A 20028-nucleotide genomic window follows, 5' to 3' on the forward strand; every position below is an offset into this window, starting at 1 on the left:
CCGCTCCTCCTCCCCTGAGTCAGGCGAGGCGTTCTCTGATGCGCCCTTGGAGGATATTTCAGAGCAGGATTCTAACCAAATCGCTACCATGAGGGATATGGTGATAAATCAGACCTGTGGCATTAAGGATACCTCTACGGAACCTGCAGATCAGGCGGTTTCGTTTAGATGGGCTAAACCACCTTCCAAGTTCTTCGCTCCTCATCCTGAATTCGAGGAGATCATGACCAGAGAAAGAGAGAATCCGACCAGACGTTTTCAGAAGGGAAAGCGTCTTGGCGTTTTATATCCCTTATCTCCAGAACTTACTGCCAATTGGACTGATTCTCCCTCAGTGGATCCTCCAGTTTCCAGGCTGTCCACCAACACGGTCCTTCCACTGTCCGGCGGAGCATCTATGAAGGATTCTAACGATAGTCATAGAATCCTTTGCGAAGACAGCCTTTGAAGCGGCTGTAGCTACGCTATGCCCAGCCTTTGCTTCCACTTGGGTTTCAAAATCCATATCCAAATGGGCCAAACAACTCCGTCGGGGCATCCTGGACGGGGCTCCACCCGGACAGCTGGCGGAGCTTGCTAACCAGATTTCTCACGCGGGTGAATACCTGGTCTCCGCCTCCCTGGATGCCGCGTCTTGTGCGGCTCAGGCGTCCAGCAACTCTGTTGCCATCCACCGGACCGTTTGGCTCAAGGCCTGGCAGGCGAATTTGTCTTCTAAAAAGTCCCTTACCAGCCTGCCCTTTCAAGGTTCATGTCTCTTTGGTTGTAAACTGGACCAAATCATTAAGGACGCTACCGGGGGGCACAAGTTCTCTTCTTTCCCAGTCTAAACCTCGCCATCCTCCTCCTAGATGACAATTTCGGTCCTTTCGGCCCTTTTGTCGTTTCGCTGCATCAAACTCCTTTTCCCAGCAGCAGCAGAGGCCACAGGCACGTCAAGAGAAGAAGACGGTATCTGTTGTGAACTCTGTTTTTGGGCTCCCTCTTGTGGTCACAAGTGGTACTGTGTAGTGCTGTCTTTGGGCTCCCTCTGGTGGCTCTTTGTGTCATTCTGTAGGTCTGAGGCTGGATCAGCTGTCTCGTTATCTGTTAGCAGGTTCCCTATTTAGCTCACCTGGACTATCAGTGGTTGCCTGCTGTCGATGTATTCAGTGCTATTTTGATCGCTCCTGAATTCCTTCGTTATCAGTCTCGCCAAAAGAAGCTAAGTTTCTGTTTGGTTATTTTTTGCTCATCAGTGTTCAATATGTTTCTTGGTTATTTATTTGTCCTTGTCCAGCTTGCTAATATGTGATTTCCTTGCTTGCTGGTAGCTCTAGGGGGCTGAGTTTCTCCCCTCACACCGTTAGTTGGTGTGGGGGTTCTTGAACTCTCAGCGTGGATATTTTGTATAGGGTTTTTTACTGACCGCACAGTTCCCTGCCTGTCTTCTGCTAGCTAGTATTAGTGGGCCTCATTTGCTGAATCTGTTTTCATTTCTATGTTTTGTATTTTCCCCTTACCTCACCGTTATTATTTGTTGGGGGCTTCCTATATCTTTGGGGTCATTTCTCTGAGGCAAGTGAGGTCTTACTTTCTCTATAGGGGTAGCAAGTTTCTCAGGCTGCGTCGAGACGTCCAGGAATTTATGCACGTTCACCGGCTACCTTTAGTGTGTTTGGTTAGGATCAAGTTTTGCGGTCAGTCCAGTTACCACCTCCCTAGAGCTTGTTCATTGTTCAGTAACTTAGCTAGTCCTATCTGTGATCCTCAGCCACTAAGGATCATAACAGTACAGCAGGCCATAAAAGTGTTTAATGCATCGCAGAAGTGGGATAAGAGAAGTCCTGAGTACAATTTATTTATTTTTTTTTTTTTTACTCTCCCTTTGCTGCAGTCTGTCCAGCTTCTCTCATCCCCTTAATCTCTGGGTGGCTTTGAGTTCAGCTGCAGACATGGATATTCAGAGTCTGACTTCTAGTGTGGATCATCTTGCTGCAAGGGTGCAAAGCATTCAGGATTTTGTTGTTCGCAGTCCTATGTCTGAGCCAAAAGTACCTATTCCTGAGTTGTTTTCTGGAAATAGATCTAGGTTTCTGAATTTTAAGAATAATTGTAAATTATTTCTTTCTTTGAGACCTCGTTCCTCTGGTGATTCCGCTCAGCAAGTTAGAATTGTTATCTCCCTGTTACGTGGCGACCCTCAAGATTGGGCTTTCTCCCTGGCGCCGGGAGATCCTGCATTGCTGAATGTGGATGCGTTTTTTCTGGCGCTTGGTTTGCTTTATGAGGAACCTAATCTTGAGAACCAGGCAGAAAAGGCCTTGCTGGCTCTCTCTCAGGGCCAGGATGAAGCTGAGGTGTATTGTCAAAAATTTCAGAAATGGTCGGTGCTTACTCAATGGAACGAGTGTGCCCTGGCTGCAAATTTCAGAGAAGGTCTTTCTGAAGCCATTAAGAATGTTATGGTGAGGTTCCCCACGCCAGCAAGTCTGAATGACTCAATGGCTTTGGCCATTCAGATTGATCGGCGTTTGCAGGAGCGCAAATCTGCGCACCATCTGGTGGTGTTTTCTGAACAGAGACCTGAGTCTATGCAATGTGACCGAATTCTGACCAAAATTGAGCGGCAAAATCATAGACGTCAAAATGGGTTGTGCTTTTACTGTGGTGATTCAACTCATGTTATCTCAGCATGCTCTAAGCGCTTAAAAAAAATCGCTAAAACTGTCACCGTTGGTACTATACAGCCTAAATTCATTTTGTCTGTTACTTTAATTTGTTCTCTGTCATCCTACTCGGTTATGGCTTTTGTGGATTCAGGTGCTGCCCTGAACCTGATGGATTTGTCTTTTGCCAGGCGCTGTGGTTTTGTCCTGGAGCCTTTAGAATTCCCTATTCCACTGAGGGGAATTGATGCTACACCATTGGCTGAGAATAAGCCTCAGTATTGGACTCAAGTGACCATGTGCATGACTCCTGTACATCAGGAGGTGATTCGCTTTCTTGTGCTGCATAATTTGCATGATGTTGTCGTTTTGGGTCTGCCATGGTTGCAGGCCCATAATCCAGTTCTGGATTGGAAAGCTATGTCTGTTTCAAGTTGGGGTTGCCAGGGGATTCATGGCGATGCTCCTTTGGTGTCAATTGCTTCTTCCACTCCTTCTGAGGTCCCTGAGTTTTTGTCAGACTACCAGGATGTATTTGATGAGCCCAGATCCGGTGCCCTACCTCCTCATAGGGATTGTGATTGTGCTATAAATTTGATTCCTGGTAGTAAGTTCCCTAAGGGACGACTTTTTAATTTGTCTGTACCAGAACATGCCGCGATGCGGAGCTATATAAAGGAGTCTTTAGAGAAGGGACATATTCGCCCGTCCTCCTCCCCTCTGGGTGCAGGATTCTTTTTTGTGGCCAAGAAGGATGGTTCTCTGAGACCTTGTATTGATTATCGTCTTCTAAATAAAATCACGGTGAAATTTCAGTATCCTTTGCCATTATTATCTGATCTGTTTGCTCGGATTAAGGGGTCCAGTTGGTTCACCAAGATAGATCTTCGTGGTGCGTATAACCTTGTGCGTATTAAGCAGGGGGATGAATGGAAAACAGCATTTAATACGCCCGAAGGCCATTTTGAGTACTTGGTGATGCCTTTTGGACTCTCTAATGCTCCTTCTGTGTTCCAGTCCTTCATGCATGACATCTTCCGAGAATATCTGGATAAATTTATGATTGTGTATCTGGATGACATTTTGGTCTTTTCTGAGGACTGGGAGTCCCATGTGAAGCAGGTCAGGATGGTATTTCAGGTCCTACGTGCTAATGCCTTATTTGTGAAGGGCTCAAAATGTCTCTTCGGAGTACAGAAGGTTTCCTTTTTGGGTTTTATTTTTTCTCCTTCTACTATTGAGATGGACCCAGTCAAGGTCCAGGCTATTCATGACTGGACTCAGCCTACATCTGTTAAGAGTCTTCAGAAGTTCTTGGGTTTTGCTAATTTTTACCGTCGCTTCATTGCTAATTTTTCTGGCGTGGTTAAACCCTTGACGGATTTGACCAAGAAGGGTTCTGATGTGACTAATTGGTCTCCTGCGGCCGTGGAGGCCTTTCGGGAGCTGAAGCGCCGGTTTTCTTCGGCTCCAGTTTTGTGTCAGCCTGATGTCTCTCTTCCTTTTCAGGTCGAGGTTGATGCTTCTGAGATTGGAGCAGGGGCTTTTTTGTCGCAGAGAAGCTCTGATTGCTCTGTGATGAAGCCTTGTGCTTTCTTTTCAAGAAAGTTTTCGCCTGCCGAGCGGAATTATGATGTTGGTAATCGGGAGTTGTTGACTATGAAGTGGGCATTTGAGGAGTGGCGACATTGGCTCGAGGGAGCTAAGCATCGTGTGGTGGTCTTGACTGATCACAAAAATCTGATTTATCTCGAGTCTGCCAAGCGGCTGAATCCTAGACAGGCTCGTTGGTCGTTGTTTTTCTCCCGTTTCGATTTCGTGGTCTCGTACCTGCCTGGTTCGAAGAACGTGAAGGCTGATGCGCTTTCTAGGAGTTTTGTGCCTGACTCTCCGGGAGTTTCAGAGCCGGCTGGTATCCTCAGAGAGGGAGTGATTTTGTCTGCCATTTCCCCAGATTTGCGACGAGTGCTGCAGAAATTTCAGGCTGATAGACCTGACCGAATGCCCACCAGAGAGACTGTTTGTCCCAGATAGATGGACCAGCAAAGTTATTTCCGAGGTTCATTCTTCGGTGTTGGCAGGCCATCCTGGGATTTTTGGTACCAGAGATTTGGTGGCTAGGTCCTTCTGGTGGCCTTCCTTGTCGCGGGATGTGCGTTCCTTTGTGCAGTCCTGTGGGATTTGTGCTCGGGCTAAGCCTTGCTGTTCTCGTGCTAGCGGTTTGCTTTTGCCTTTGCCTGTCCCGAAGAGGCCTTGGACGCACATTTCCATGGATTTTATTTCGGATCTTCCAGTCTCTCAGAGAACGTCTGTCATCTGGGTGGTGTGTGATCGTTTTTCCAAAATGGTCCATTTGGTGCCCTTGCCTAAGTTGCCTTCCTCCTCCGATTTGGTTCCTCTATTTTTTCAGAATGTGGTCCGCTTGCACGGCATCCCTGAAAATATTGGGTCTGACAGAGGATCCCAGTTCGTGTCCAGATTTTGGCGGATGTTTTCTGCTAAGATGGGCATTGATTTGTCTTTTTCGTCGGCCTTCCATCCTCAGACGAATGGCCAAACCGAGCGAACTAATCAGACCTTGGAAACTTATTTAAGATGTTTTGTTTCTGCTGATCAGGATGATTGGGTGACTTTTTTGCCATTGGCCGAGTTTGCCCTTAATAATCGGGCTAGTTCTGCTACTTTGGTTTCGCCTTTTTTCTGCAATAATGGTTTTCATCCTCGTTTTTCCTCGGGTCAGGTTGAGCCTTCTGACTGTCCTGGGGTGGATTCTGTGGTGGATAGGTTGCAGCAGATTTGGAACCATGTGGTGGACAATTTGAAGTTGTCACAGGAGAAGGCTCAACGCTTTGCCAACCGCCGTCGCGGTGTGGGTCCCCGACTTCATGCTGGGGATTTGGTATGGCTGTCTTCTCGGTATGTTCCTATGAAGGTCTCCTCTCCTAAATTCAAGCCTCGCTTCATCGGTCCTTATAAGATTTTGGAAATTCTTAACCCGGTGTCATTTCGTCTGGACCTCCCAGCGTCGTTTGCCATTCATAACGTGTTCCATAGGTCTTTGTTGCGGAGGTATGTGGTGCCTGTGGTTCCTTCTGTTGAGCCCCCTGCCCCGGTGCTGGTTGAGGGCGAATTGGAGTACGTGGTGGAGAAGATCTTGGATTCTCGTATTTCTAGACGGAGGCTTCAGTATTTGGTTAAGTGGAAGGGCTATGGTCAGGAGCATAATTCCTGGGTTGTCGCCTCTGATGTTCATGCGGCCGATTTGGTTCATGCCTTCCATGTGGCTCATCCTGATCGCCCTGGGGGTTTTGATGAGGGTTCGGTGACCCCTCCTCAAGGGGGGGGGGTACTGTTGTGAACTCTGTTTTTGGGCTCCCTCTTGTGGTCACAAGTGGTACTGTGTAGTGCTGTCTTTGGGCTCCCTCTGGTGGCTCTTTGTGTCATTCTGCAGGTCTGAGGCTGGATCAGCTGTCTCGTTATCTGTTAGCTGGTTCCCTATTTAGCTCACCTGGACTATCAGTGGTTGCCTGCTGTCGATGTATTCAGTGCTATTTTGATCGCTCCTGAATTCCTTCATTATCAGTCTCGCCAAGAGAAGCTAAGTTTCTGTTTGGTTATTTTTTGCTCATCAGTGTTCAATATGTTTCTTGGTTATTTATTTGTCCTTGTCCAGCTTGCTAATATGTGATTTCCTTGCTTGCTGGTAGCTCTAGGGGGCTGAGTTTCTCCCCTCACACCGTTAGTTGGTGTGGGGGTTCTTGAACTCTCAGCGTGGATATTTTGTATAGGGTTTTTTACTGACCGCACAGTTCCCTGCCTGTCTTCTGCTATCTAGTATTAGTGGGCCTCATTTGCTGAATCTGTTTTCATTTCTAAGTTTTGTATTTTCCTCTTACCTCACTGTTATTATTTGTTGGGGGCTTCCTATATCTTTGGGGTCATTTCTCTGAGGCAAGTGAGGTCTTAATTTCTCTATAGGGGTAGCAAGTTTCTCAGGCTGCGTCGAGACGTCCAGGAATTTAGGCACGTTCACCGGCTACCTTTACTGTGTTTGGTTAGGATCAGGTTTTGCGGTCAGTCCAGTTACCACCTCCCTAGAGCTTGTTCATTGTTCAGTAACTTAGCTAGTCCTATCTGTGATCCTCAGCCACTAAGGATCATAACAGGTATCCTTTAGACCCACTCCTTCCTGGCATTCCTGCTACTCCCAGGGTAGATCTTCCAGATCTAGGACTGGAAGATCCACCTCAGCATGACTCGCGGCAAGACCCCAGCCCACTTCCCAGGCTGGGCGGCCGTCTCCTCTTCTTCAGGGACGTCTGGATCTCCTCAGTAGAGAACGCATGGGTCAGGGAAGTTGTATCCTCGGGATACAAAATAGAGTTAGTTTCACGACCCCGGGATTGTTTCTTCGAATCCTGCCCTCCAAGAGACCCCGCTCTAGTTCCGGGTTTCTTCGCAGCCATCGCTTCTCTCCTCAAATCCGGAGTAATCGTTCCCGTCCCAGAAAAAGAACGGTTCACAGGTTTCTATTCCAATATTTTCGTGGTACCGAAAAAAGACGGCAAGGTTCATCCCATTCTGGATCTCAAATTGCTGAACAAGAGGGTTCGCCTGAGACACTTCAGGATGGAATCCCTTCGTTCGGTAATTGCTTCCATGGAGGCTCAAGAATTTCTGTGTTCCATAGATATTCAGGACGCCTTCCTCCATGTCCCGATATTCCCAAGATATCACCGATTCCTGCGCTTTGCGGTGCTCCAGGACCATTTTCAGTTCGTCGCCCTGCCGTTCGGACTTGCAACCGCTCCCAGGGTTTTCACGAAGATCATGGCGGCGCTGATAGCCATCTTGAGGGACAGAGGCCTGGTTCTGTTTCCATACCTTGACGACATCCTCATCAAGGCTCCGTCCTTTTCTCAGGCTTACGAAAGTCTGTCCATCGTCCTCGACACCCTAGCCCGCTTCGGTTGGCAACTCTGCCGATCAATGTCCTCGAGATTCGGGCCATCTTTCTGTCCCTTCGTCACTGGGAAAGGATTCTCAGGGGCCTACCAATCCGAATCCAGATGGACAATGCCACGGCTGTGGCTTATGTCAACCATCAGGAGGGGACTCGGAGCTCCTTGGCCCTGGCCGAGGTATCCAAGATCCTCCTCTGGGCAGAGGCAACGGTTCCGGTGATATCAGCAGTGCATATCCTCGGCGTGGACAATAGGGCCGCCGACTTCTCAGCCATGAGGGTCTCGCGGCAGGGGAATGGTCCTTGCATCAGGAGGTCTTCCATCAGATTTGTCTTCGATGGGGGACTCCGGACGTGGACCTCACGGCGTCCCGAATAAACAGGAAGGTTCCTCGGTACGTCTCCAGGTCTTGCGATCCTCTTGCAGTGGGTGTCGACACTGGCCATTCCTTGGTCGCAGTTCGTGCTGCCCTATCTGTTCCCACCCCTTCCTTCCCAAGCTGTTGAAAAAGACCAAAGCGGAAGGGGTGCCGGTCATTCTGATCGCCCAGGATTGGCCCAGGAGAGCTTGGTTTGCGGACATCGTCAACCTTCTCACGGACGCCCCCTGGTGCCTTCCAGACAGGCCCAATCTGCTGTCTCAGGGTCCGATCTGCCACCCGAATTCTCGGTCGCTCAGTTTAATGGCGTGGCTGTTGAGACCACAGTTCTAAGAGCGTCCGGCCTTTTGGACCAGGTGATTCACACCATTATCCAGGCTTGGAAGCCTTCGTCTTCCAGGATCTACTATCGTACCTGGAAGGCTTACTTCCGTTGGAGTGAGTCCAACCGCGTCTCGCCTATGTCCTTTTCCCTGCCTTCCATCTTGGCCTTCCTTCAGGCAGTACTGGATTTGGGTCTTGCTCTTAGTTCCCTAAAGGGCCAGATTTCTGCGCTCTCTGTCCTTTTTCAGAAGACGTTGTCTTCTCGGCCACAGGTTAAGACCTTCCTTCAAGGAGTAGCCCATGCTGTTCCTCTGTACAGGGCCCCTGTGGATTCTTGGGATTTAAATCTGGTGCTGGACGTTTTGAGGGGTTCCCCCTTTTGAGCCTCTCAGGGAGGTTTCCCTGTCGGTTCTATCTTGGAAGGTGGCCTTTCTTGTGGCCATCACTTCTATCCGCCGCGTTTCCGAGTTGGCGGCCCTTTCTTGCTGACCTCCTTTCTTGGTTATCCACCAGGACAAGGTGGTCCTTAGGCCTCCGCCTTCCTTCCTAAGGTGGTTTCCACCTTCCACCTCAACAAGGACATTGTTCTACCTTCCTTTTGTCCAGCTCCGACTCATCCTCTGGAGCGATCGTTGAACAAGCTGGACCTCGTCAGGGCAGTGAGGATCTACCTGGCTAGAATGTCCGCTTTCCGGAAGACGGATTCTCTTTTCATCATTCCTGATGGCACGCGTAGAGGCCTGCCGGCTTCCAACGCAACTATTGCTCGCTGGATCAGAACGACAATTTTGGAGGCTTACCTGGTCAAGAACAGAGTGCCCCCTCCTGGGATAAAGGCTCACTCTACCCGGGCAGTCGGCGCTTCCTGGGTGGTACCCCACAAGGCTTCCACCCTACAGCTTTGCAAAGCGGCAACCTGGTCTTCCATCCACACGTTCGCCAAATTTTACAAGGTCCATACGCTGAGGATCTTGCAGGGGGCAGTGGTGAGTCCTCTGACCTGATGGAAGTCTGTTTTTCCTGCCCCAGGGACTGCTTTGGGATATCCCATGGTTCCTGTGTCCCCCAATGAGAGGCGATAGAGAAAACAGGATTTTTGGTTGCTTACCGTAAAATCTGTTTCTCGGAGCCTCCAATGGGGGACACAGCACCCTCCCAATGTTTCCCAGTTTCTGTTGTTCTATGTTCTATGACTGTTCTCACGTTTACAGTTCTCATGTTTGTGGTTATGTTTCAATCTTGTTGTTTTTCTCCTACTGCTTTCTCACTAACTGAAGTGCATAATGCCTGTCGGTGGGGTGTACACTGCAGAGGAGGAGCTAACTTTTTTTGTGCATAGTGTCAGCCTCCTAGTGCCAGCAGCATACACCCATGGTCCCTGTGTCCCCCAATGGAGGCTCCGAGAAACAGATTTTACGGTAAGCAACCAAAAATCCTGTTTTCCAGAATCCGTCCTTTCCTCAACCCACACTCAACCAAAATGCTCGTGCATGCCCTAATCATCTCCCGCCTCGACTACTGCAACATCCTCCTCTGTGGCCTACCTTCTAACACTCACGCACCCCTCCAGTCCGTCCTTAACTCCGCTGCCCGACTAATTAATCTCCCTCCTCGCTTCACTCCTGCTTCCCCTCTTTGCAATTTCCTTCACTGGCTCCCAATTTCCCAGCGTATCCAGTTTAAATTACTAACACTGACCTACAAAGCCATCCATAACCTTTCTCCTCCATATATTTCCATACTAATCTCTCAATATCTAACCTCACGTAATCTCCGGTCCTTCCAAGACCTCCTCCTCTCCTCCACGCTTATTCGCTCCTCACCCAATCGCCTCCAAGACTTCTCCCGAATATCACCCATCCTCTGGAATTCTGTGCCCCAACACGTCCGGTTATCCACTACTTTTGGATCCTTCAAAATAAACCTGAAAACCCACCTCTTCAAAGAAGCTTACAGCTTCTTAAAGACCACACGGCCACCTCAACGCCATTGGAGCTACTGCAACCCTCGACCTACTGTCTCCTTCCCCATAATCCGGTAGAATGTAATCCTGCAAGGGCAGGGTCCTCTTCCCTCTTTACCAGTCTGCCATTGTTAGTTTTGTTTACTGTAAGCGATATTTGTATTTTGATGTAACCCCTTCTCATGTACAGCACCATGGAATTAATGGTGCTATATAAATAATAATAATAAAGTGAAGTTGCCCAATAAATCCAGCTCTGCTTCAGTCTTGCTCACCAGTCTTTTTACTTTCCTGCATTGATGAAATATCATACATCCATGTGTCCCCTGCAGCCAGTCACAGCCAGCAGCAATGCAAGAATGCACTGTGCAACATCGTTAAGGACCAGTGATTGTCTGCAGCAGTCATAGATATACCACACATCACCTCTATCGGTAAACAAACTTTGGCAGGAGATAACCGAGCAGCAGCACTGAAGATTTATCAGGCAACTGATGTTTTTTTTACTTATTTTATTGCATTTCTTCCCAATTACTTTTTCTTTTTTTTTTTAAATCATTGACAACTCATTTAAGTAACAAAGCCTGGTCAATGCTCATCTCCGAAACTGAGATCAGAAACCAGTTAGGTTTTCTCACTTGGTCTATTGAAGTCAAGTAAAACATGAAAATGCTGGACTTTGTATTTACTAATGTAAAAACAAGTCTTTTGTACAGCCCTGCCCTTTATATGCAGTGTAGCCATCCAAAGTGGTCACTCATTTCAACACAAGAGAGAAAAAAGGTGTCACCGGCTCACCCTTGAAGAAATATCCAGGTGTACTCTGGTGATGTGGAAGCACAGAATCTCGTTCACTGCTTGGCGTCCTGGTAAATATGCAGAGAGAACATGATCCAGTTTCCAGACCAAATATCTTTACAAAGTATGTAATTTAATGAAAAAATATTGTAAATCCCTGGCACCCTGTATGTGTGAGTGAGAATGTTAGAACAGCAAACGCATTTTGAACGCACACTGCGCTCTTAAACTTGGTCTGAAGAAACTACTAGCGTGCGTGGATCCCTAAATACCCACCCATTGGTGAACTGACCAGGGCAAAAGGAAACTGATGTAGTCCTCTCATTTCAAAAGGAGTTGAACCATACACAATATAGATTAGGGTTAATCCCTCCTTGTCTCTAAAGGTACCGTCACACTCAGCAACTTTGCAACGAGAACGACAGCGATCCGTGACGTTGCAGCGTCCTGGATAGCGATCTCGTTGTGTTTGACACGCAGCAGCGATCTGGATCCTGCTGTGATATCGCTGGTCGGAGCTAGAAGTCCAGAACTTTATTTCGTCGTCAGGTCGGCGTGTATCGTCATGTTTGACAGCAAAAGCAATGATGCCAGCAATGTTTTACATGGAGCTAACGACCTGTGAGAATGATAAATGAGTCGCCGTTACGTCACAGGATCGCTCCTGCATCGTTCTGGAGCTGCTGTGTTTGACATCTCTACAGCGACCTAAACAGCGACGCTGCAGCGATCGGCTCGTTGTCTATATCGCTGCAGCGTCGCTGAGTGTGACGGTACCTTTAATCAGGCTGCTAACATTGTAGATTGGATCAAATTAACAAAACATCTATCACTAGAAAATCCAAATATGTTAACCCTACTTCTAAAAGTCCACTTTAGTCCTTACCTGTAATACACATTTTATAGCCATCTGTAATTAATCACAATCTATGTACTGTATATTGAGAGATGATGAGGTTATAGACTAAATATTAGAAAAGGGCATTAGGATTGTCTCTCGTAAAGCACCTACCCTAGGGAGTTTTCTATTGCCCGGTTGGTACAGTTCACACAGAACATCTAATTGCGTGATTGGTTATCCGTTAGTGGCTTTTATAAGTGCGCCAATCTCCATGTAAAACATGATTACATTCTAATAAACTGCACATTTTTTCTAATATTGACAACAGCAAAATATTTACCATAAGACGTTTTCTTAATTGTAATTCTGATCATGTGGATTACATTATTGAATGTCGCGAATATAACCTGAAATACACTGGTTCCAACTACTAGGAAACTGAAATCTAGAATAAGAGAACATCTACACAGTATCATTCATCCATCAAAACATTTTATCATATGTCACAATAGGAACACTTCCAATTTTGTCACTTATGGCATTGAGTTCACTCCCAAACATGCTCGTGGTGGTGATCAATGAACAATCAAGTCCTGACAGGGTTAAATCTTAGCCTGTGACAGTATTAAGTTGATTACTTTCCTTGTATATTTTTTCATTTCTTGATTGTTTTTTCTTTTTATATTTATTGATTTTACCGTTATATGTACCGTTATATATAACATCATAACGTTTTGTTTATTCATTGTATGTAATACTTGTCATTCATGTATTGTTTAAGAACCATGTGGGTATTTAGGAATTCTCCCACACTAGTGGTTTCTTCAGACCAAGTGTAAGAACGCAGTGTGCGTGCAAAATGCGTTTGGTGTTCTAACATGATTCCCCATTCACACTCACATTTACTGTAGTTTGTTCCAGTGCGTTGTGCATTTTAACTATTTTTTTAATAAAGGGCATATTTATTTAACAATTTGTGGACAGGAAACTGGATTGTTTTCTCGCTGCACACTCATTTCAACACACCTACATCTCTTGGTTGCAATGTGCTCTCGGAGATGCGTATTATATGTTATACACACGTTTAATATACACAGTTCACACATTTGTATATATATGGTACATACACACATGTATACACAGAGCAGATACATACACATATATATTTATTTACATACACAGAGCACATACATACACACACGTATATACACAGAGTACACACACAAACAAACAATTATATACACAGAGCCTACACACAAATGTATGCAGAATTGTGCCGCCTACAGTTCAGTATGTGACTTAGGTATAAGGATAAGTTCACACGGGGCGTTTTTGCTGCATTTTTTTGGTGCTTTTTTATGCTAGTTTTCAGCTGCTTTTTACAGTACAAGCAAAGCCTATGAGATTTCAGAAATCTCATGCACACACATTGGGTTTTTGTGTGATCAGTATTTTGTGCTTTGCTGCGTTTTTTTGACATAGGGCATGTCGCTTCTTTCAGCGTTTTTGCAGCGTTTTCCACCCATTGACTTGAATGGGTGGTGAAAAATCGCTGCAAATACGCAGGTTGACTTTTCTTGTAGCGCATTTGCTGCAGAAAAGTCAATTACAGCCGGATGTGACGTCACACTCGGCTCTGCTACATCTAGATGGCAGGTTGCATGATGCATCCATGCAGCCTGTCATCCAGCAGAGCGGAGCCGAACCCCATTCACTTGAATGGGGGTCCGACTTTACAGTGTTTGACATGCTGTCATATGCATGACAGTGCGGCAAACACCGCTTTTGATTGGTGGGGAAACCATCCCTTCTGGTCAGAGAGCCACGGTTCTCATGCTGTCAGAAGACAGCAGGAGCGCTCAGCTGTGATCGGAGGTATAAACTCACCTCCGGTCACTGGTGTCAGCTGATAGGACTACTGATCCCATCATCTGCTAATGCTAATTACAATTTATTGGAGGTGTGTGGATTTTTTCTGCGCTGCCACAACAATATAATTTCAAGACTTGATGAGGTAGTAATGGTGGTTTATTCAACGCGTTTCAGGATCTCAATGACCCCTTCTTCAGGAAATGCCACACAAGAACACCTCCTGTATAGATCACACCACTTTATACGTGCTGTTGGTAAAACTATAAAATTATCGTTTGCTTGTTTATATATAGAATGATATTCTACCTTAAAGGGAACCTGTCACCCCCCCAGGGCGTTTTTAAGTAAAAGAGCCACCTTCAGCAGCACTAAGGCTGCATTCTGTGAAGGTGGCTCTTATGTTTCAGATCCCTAGTAACACTGAAATATTAACTTTTATACATTGCGCCCCATACCTGTATTGAGTCCCCGAAGTATGGCGTCTCCCCCTGTTCAGCCGCCAGTCATCCCCCTCTTGCGTTGCTGTTCATGCCCGGCGCCTGCCCCCATCTCCCTCCTCTTTCCTCCCTCGGCAGCATCTGATGAGCTGACCTGCCAGTGAACTGCGTGTGGTGAGCTCAGCTCATCAGACGCTGCTGAGGGAGGAAAGAGAAAGAGCAGGAGGGAGATGGGGGCAGGCACCGGGCATGTATCAGCAACACAGGAGGCGGCGCACAGACGCAAGAGAAGGATGAAAGACGTCTGGGACGCGGCTGGAACGGGGAGACACCACACCTCTGGGACTCAATACAGGTATGGGGCACAATTTATAAAAGTGAATATTTCAGTGTTACTAGGGATCAGAAACACAAGAGCCACCTTCACAGAATGCAGCCCTAGCCCTAGTGCTGCTGAAGGTGGCTCTTTTACTTAAAAACGCCCTGGGGGGGGTGACAGGTTCCCTTTAAGGTAGAATATCATTGCACAGAAGGTAAGCGATCAAATTAACCCTTAGCACCCTAACAGGGATAAGGGAGAAATATCGCTAAACATAGCTACCAAAGTAGCTCAAGGAGGGAAGTCCTAATGTCCGCCAAAATGGGTAGAAAGTCCACATGGAGGGGGTGTGGGAAGACCCCACGAGTATCGCTGATCTAGGCAAGCTTCGTCAGGGGAAGTCTACCCCAGAGACAAACTTACAAGATATACTGTATATACAATGATTGTTGATTGATTCAAGCATTTACTGGTGTGTTGTAGTCATAACATTGGTCAATGTCGGTCGGGAGGCAGGTCCGGTGGTCATGGCATCTGTAAACAAAGCTGAGAGCGTCTGGAGTCCAAAAAAAAAGCGCATGCGCAAAATGAAATCCCAATGGTGGAAGAGAACAATGTGCAGGTCTGAGCAAGAAACAAGTATCGTATTTTTCGGACTTTAAGACGCATCCCAAATTTTCAGAAGAGTAATAGGGAAAAAAATTAATGCATCAAATGAGGGTCCGTCTTACAGTCCAAATTATTCAGCTTACCTGGAGGGTAGGGTTTGATAGGGAGCACTGGTGTCTTTCATGTTCTATGATTATTATATATGGTGGGATTGCTGATTTTTACTGATATCATTTCATTGAACCTCTCTGTATTGGGTCCTCAGAGATAATTTGGTATATTTATGAGGCTATTCTTAGCATGCATTATCATGACAAACATTTAACTAATTGTTTCGCTGAAGTGCACTGTTGGCGTTATTATTATGTACTGGTGGAGCTCCACATATAAAGCTGTCCCATGTGAAACTATTTGGGGGGGTGTTTTTGATTACCATGTCGGTTTTGTGGTTTTAAATGTTTTTATCTATGTGTATGTCCCAGATTCAAATAAAGATTTACATGGTTTTTCTATATCAGGGGTGCACGCCAATATTGTGTTTGGTCTTTTTTTCTTCCTTTTTTGAACTATAATGGTAGCTACATTAATAGTATATTGCTATAATAGTTGTAACAAAGCTATCCAATGAATAAAAGGCAAGGTGAAATAATAAAAGGTATATTAGCAGTAAACAGGTGGCCACGAGAATATGCTTGGCGTCCCCTCACCCAAGACGTGCGTTTTGCTGCGAGTTTCTTCCGGTGGCGCCGGACTATATATTTTATTGATTCCTAGATCAGTTACGTGTTCCCAGGTTGTGCTACGTTAGTGATGTACTACTATCATTAAGCATTACATTTCAGAGCATATTTATCTTCCTACTTCATAGGGGAGTTATCATCCATGTATTTACTCCCTTTGCCAATTTCTGTACTTTGACTTACCTCACCTATTGCTTGGTGTCCCTTTACGGCATTTTTCTTTATATTCCTTATTTTCATTAAATTACCATATATTGAATAAAAATTAATTTTAACTATACCTGCTTAGGATCTCTTCCTAATCCCCCCGCATGCACCATAAGTGTGTGTGGGGGGTTTTGCTGTTGCAGCAAAATCCTGGTGACAGATTCTCGTTAAAGGGAACCTGTCACCACGTTTTTGGAAGATGGGATAAAAATAGCGTTAAATAGGGGCAGAGGTGGGCGTTACATTAGTGTGTTTGTTATGCGTTTATTACCCACCTAAGTTGCCGAAATACCTTTGCAAAGTCTCCGTTTTCGCCTGTCAATCAGGCTAGTCTGGTCAGATGGGGGTTGTCTTCCCCCAGATTTTGCGTAGTTTTCCGTTGGTGGCGTAGTGGTGTGCGCATGCCCAAGGTCCCGAATCCTCTGCCAGGGGATTTCAAAGAGCGCGGTGTCCGTTATTGCATTGGTGATCGGTGGGCGCGGCCATCTTCCTTTGGCCGCGCGTGCGCAGAAGCGGCGCTCTGCTGGCCGCGGCATCAGGAAAATGGCCGCGGGATGCCGCGCGTGCGCAAATGGATATCGCGGCGGCCATTTTCCTGAAGCCGCGGCCAGCAGAGCGCCGCGGCAAGCAGAGCACCGCTTCTGCGCACGCGCGGCCAAAGGAAGATGGCCGCGCCCACCGATCACCAATGCAATAACGGACACCGCGCTCTTTGAAATCCCCTGGCAGAGGATTCGGGACCTTGGGCATGCGCACACCACTACGCCACCAACGGAAAACTAAACAAGATCTGGGGGAAGACACCACGCCCATCTGACCAGACCAGCCTGATTGACAGGCGAAAACGGAGACTTTGCAAAGGTATTTCGGCAACTTAGGTGGGTAATAAACGCATAACAAACACTCTAATGTAACGCCCACCTCTGCCCCTATTTAACGCTATTTTTATCCCATCTTCCAAAAACGTGGTGACAGGTTCCCTTTAAAGAAAGAGGAGTCTTTCAACAACTTTAACCATGCTAGATAGGTGAGGTGTATTCATGGTGAACATTTCGGCACTGTTTTTCCCTGCAGTAAGGGCTCCACGATAGCTCCCCGGTTTAGTGACGGCTTTAACTGGCATCTAGTGGGCTGCAAGAGCAGTCACTCAGGAGCAGAAGGTAGGGTTCTGAAGAGCTTTAGGGACCATCTTTAGAACATGTGTAATCACACCATGCACCAATATAAAGCTTTTTCTCATTCTTACTACTGTTAGAATAGTACAGTAAGGTTTTCACACCAAACAGCACTGTTGTCAGCAGTTCAGTAGGGTAAAAACGGTAATTAGTTCTTACCGGTAATTGTATTTCCAGGAATCCACCTGACAGCACCATTGGAGGACGTCCTTCTTACCCTCAGTGGGACATGAACAACAAGCGGTTAAAAGGACCCTCCCCACTCCACCCACCAGTGATTTTCTAAGTACCACATCTGGATGGATGCAAAAAGAGTTTATTAACAATTATACACCAATGTTACATCACATTAGTCAGTAATATAAGCTTGCAGTGGGAGGGAACTAGTAGTGCTGTCAGGTGGATTCCTGGAAATACAATTACCGGTAAGAACTAATTACCATTTTCCAGTCCACCACCTGACAGCACCATTGGAGAAATACCAAAGGATGTTTAACTAGGGTGGGACTACTGCATGTAATACTTTTCTACCAAAGGCTAACTGGTCTGATACGACATCTAATTTATAGTGTCTAGCAAAGGTAGAAAGACTAGTCCAAGTCGCCGCCCTACAGATTTGCTCAGCTGAGACTCCCCCCTTCTCTGCCCATGATGTAGAGATAGCTCGTGTTGAATGGGCCCTAAGAGTATCCGGGGGATCTTTCCCCTGGTCTGTATATGCTAGGCTAATCACGTTTTTAATCCACCTAGCAATGGTTGATTTTGCTGCTTTACATCCCCTATTTGGACCACCGTACTGTATAAATAAGTTAGTGTCCTGTCTCCAACTTTCCGTCGCCCCAGGTATTTTAGAACAGTCTCCCTAACGTCAAGGTTATGGTAGACCCCTTCTTTTGCGTTTCTAGGGTGTTGGCAGAATGAAGGAAGGATTATCTCCTGATTTATATTGGTAGAGGATACTACTTTGGGGAGGAAAGCTGGGTTAAGTTTAAAGACTATTCTGTCGTCAAAGATCTGAAGATATGGGTTCTGGATGGAAAGAGCCTGCATCTCCCCCAGCCTTTTAGCTGACGTGATGGCAATTAGGAAGGCAGTCTTAAAGGAGAGATTGGCTATGTTCATATCTTCTGACAACAAGTACAGGGTTTTACACAAGGTGTTAAGAACCAGGTTTAGGTCCCAAGGAGGAGTTGATTTCCTCATTCTCTGCGTGGCCCTGGAAAATCTTGCTATCCAGGGATGGGAGGCTAGCGATGTATCAAAAAAGACACTAAGTGCTGCAATCTGTACTTTTAGAGTACTAGGCCGAAGGCCCTTGTCAAATCCGAGTTGCAGGAAATTCTGGGAATGTCTGGTTTCGAAGTATCCACAGGACCCCCTCCCAAAAAGGAACAATACCGCTTCCAGATTTTGTTGTAAATCGCCGAAGTCACGGCTTTCTGCTTGCCTGGAGTGTGGTAATGACATCTTCTGACAGGCCTCTGGATCTTAAGGTTTGCCATTCAGGATCCAAGCAGATAGGTGAAGAGAGTCTGGGTTCTTGTGGAACACTGGACCCTGAAGTAGAAGGTCCTGCCTGTTCGGTAATAAGACTGGTTTCTCTGTTGACATTCTGGATAGCAGAGAAAACCAGCTCCTTTTTGGCCAAAAAGGAACCACCAGGATTACGGTTGCTCCTTCGTCTTGTATCTTCCTGAGTGTCTTCGGTATCAGAGGAAGAGGCGGAAATGCGTACAGGAGACCTTCTCCCCAGTACTGAGATAAGGCGTCTACTGCGGTGGCTCCGTCGAAAGAATTGAGCGAAAAAAATGCTCTGGTCTTTGTGTTTGACCTGGTGGCAAAGAGGTCCACCTGAGGAGTTCCCCACTTCTGGCAGACTGCTGAATACTTCTGGGTTTAGGTCCCATTCTCCGGGATGTAGAGACGTTCTGCTCAGGAAATCTGCTACCTGATTCTTGGCGCCTTCCAGGTGAACTGCCGAGATGGATTTGACAGATTTTTCTGCCCACCTGAAAATCTGGTCTGCTAAGTGTTGCAGTGGTGGATGCTTCGGACCTCCTTGGTGTCTCAGGAACGCCACTGCTATGACATTGTCGGACAGTATCCTTACGTGTTTGTTCCAGATCAGTGACTGGGCCTGGTACAGCACCTTCCAGATTGCATACAGCTCCCTGAAATTTGACGATCTTGCGGCAATCTGAGGAGTCCATTCGCCCTGATAGTATGTTCTTCCTATATGACCGCCCCATCCGTATTGACTGGCGTCTGTGGTAACCGTAACGCAGGGATCGAGTATCCAAGGAACTCCCTCTCTCAGGTTTTCCGGTGTGGTCCACCAGGTTAGGGATCTCTTTACTGCCGGAGACACCATAATCTTCCTGTCTAGGGAACTCTGTTTCCTGTTCCAAGATCCCAAGACTTCTCTCTGTAACTCCCGCGAGTGGAATTGGCTCCATTTCACACAGGGTATACATGCTGTCATAAATCCCAGTATCCTCATTGCCTCTCTTATGGAGGGGGTACTTCTTCTAAATTGATGTACGTGCCTGATTAAGGCCTCCTGTCTGTCTTCTGGTAAAAAAAGATGTTCTTAGTTTGGAATCTAATATTACCCCCAGAAATTTTATTCTTGAATCTGGGACCAGGCAGGATTTCTTCCAGTTCACAATCCACCCCAGATCCTGCAGGATGGACAGAGTGAAGTTGCAGTCTATTCTGAGGCGCTTCTCTGATCTCGCCATTATCAGAAAGT

This window comes from Ranitomeya variabilis, chromosome 4 (assembly GCF_051348905.1).
Source record: "Ranitomeya variabilis isolate aRanVar5 chromosome 4, aRanVar5.hap1, whole genome shotgun sequence".
Taxonomy (NCBI): Eukaryota; Metazoa; Chordata; class Amphibia; order Anura; family Dendrobatidae; genus Ranitomeya; species Ranitomeya variabilis.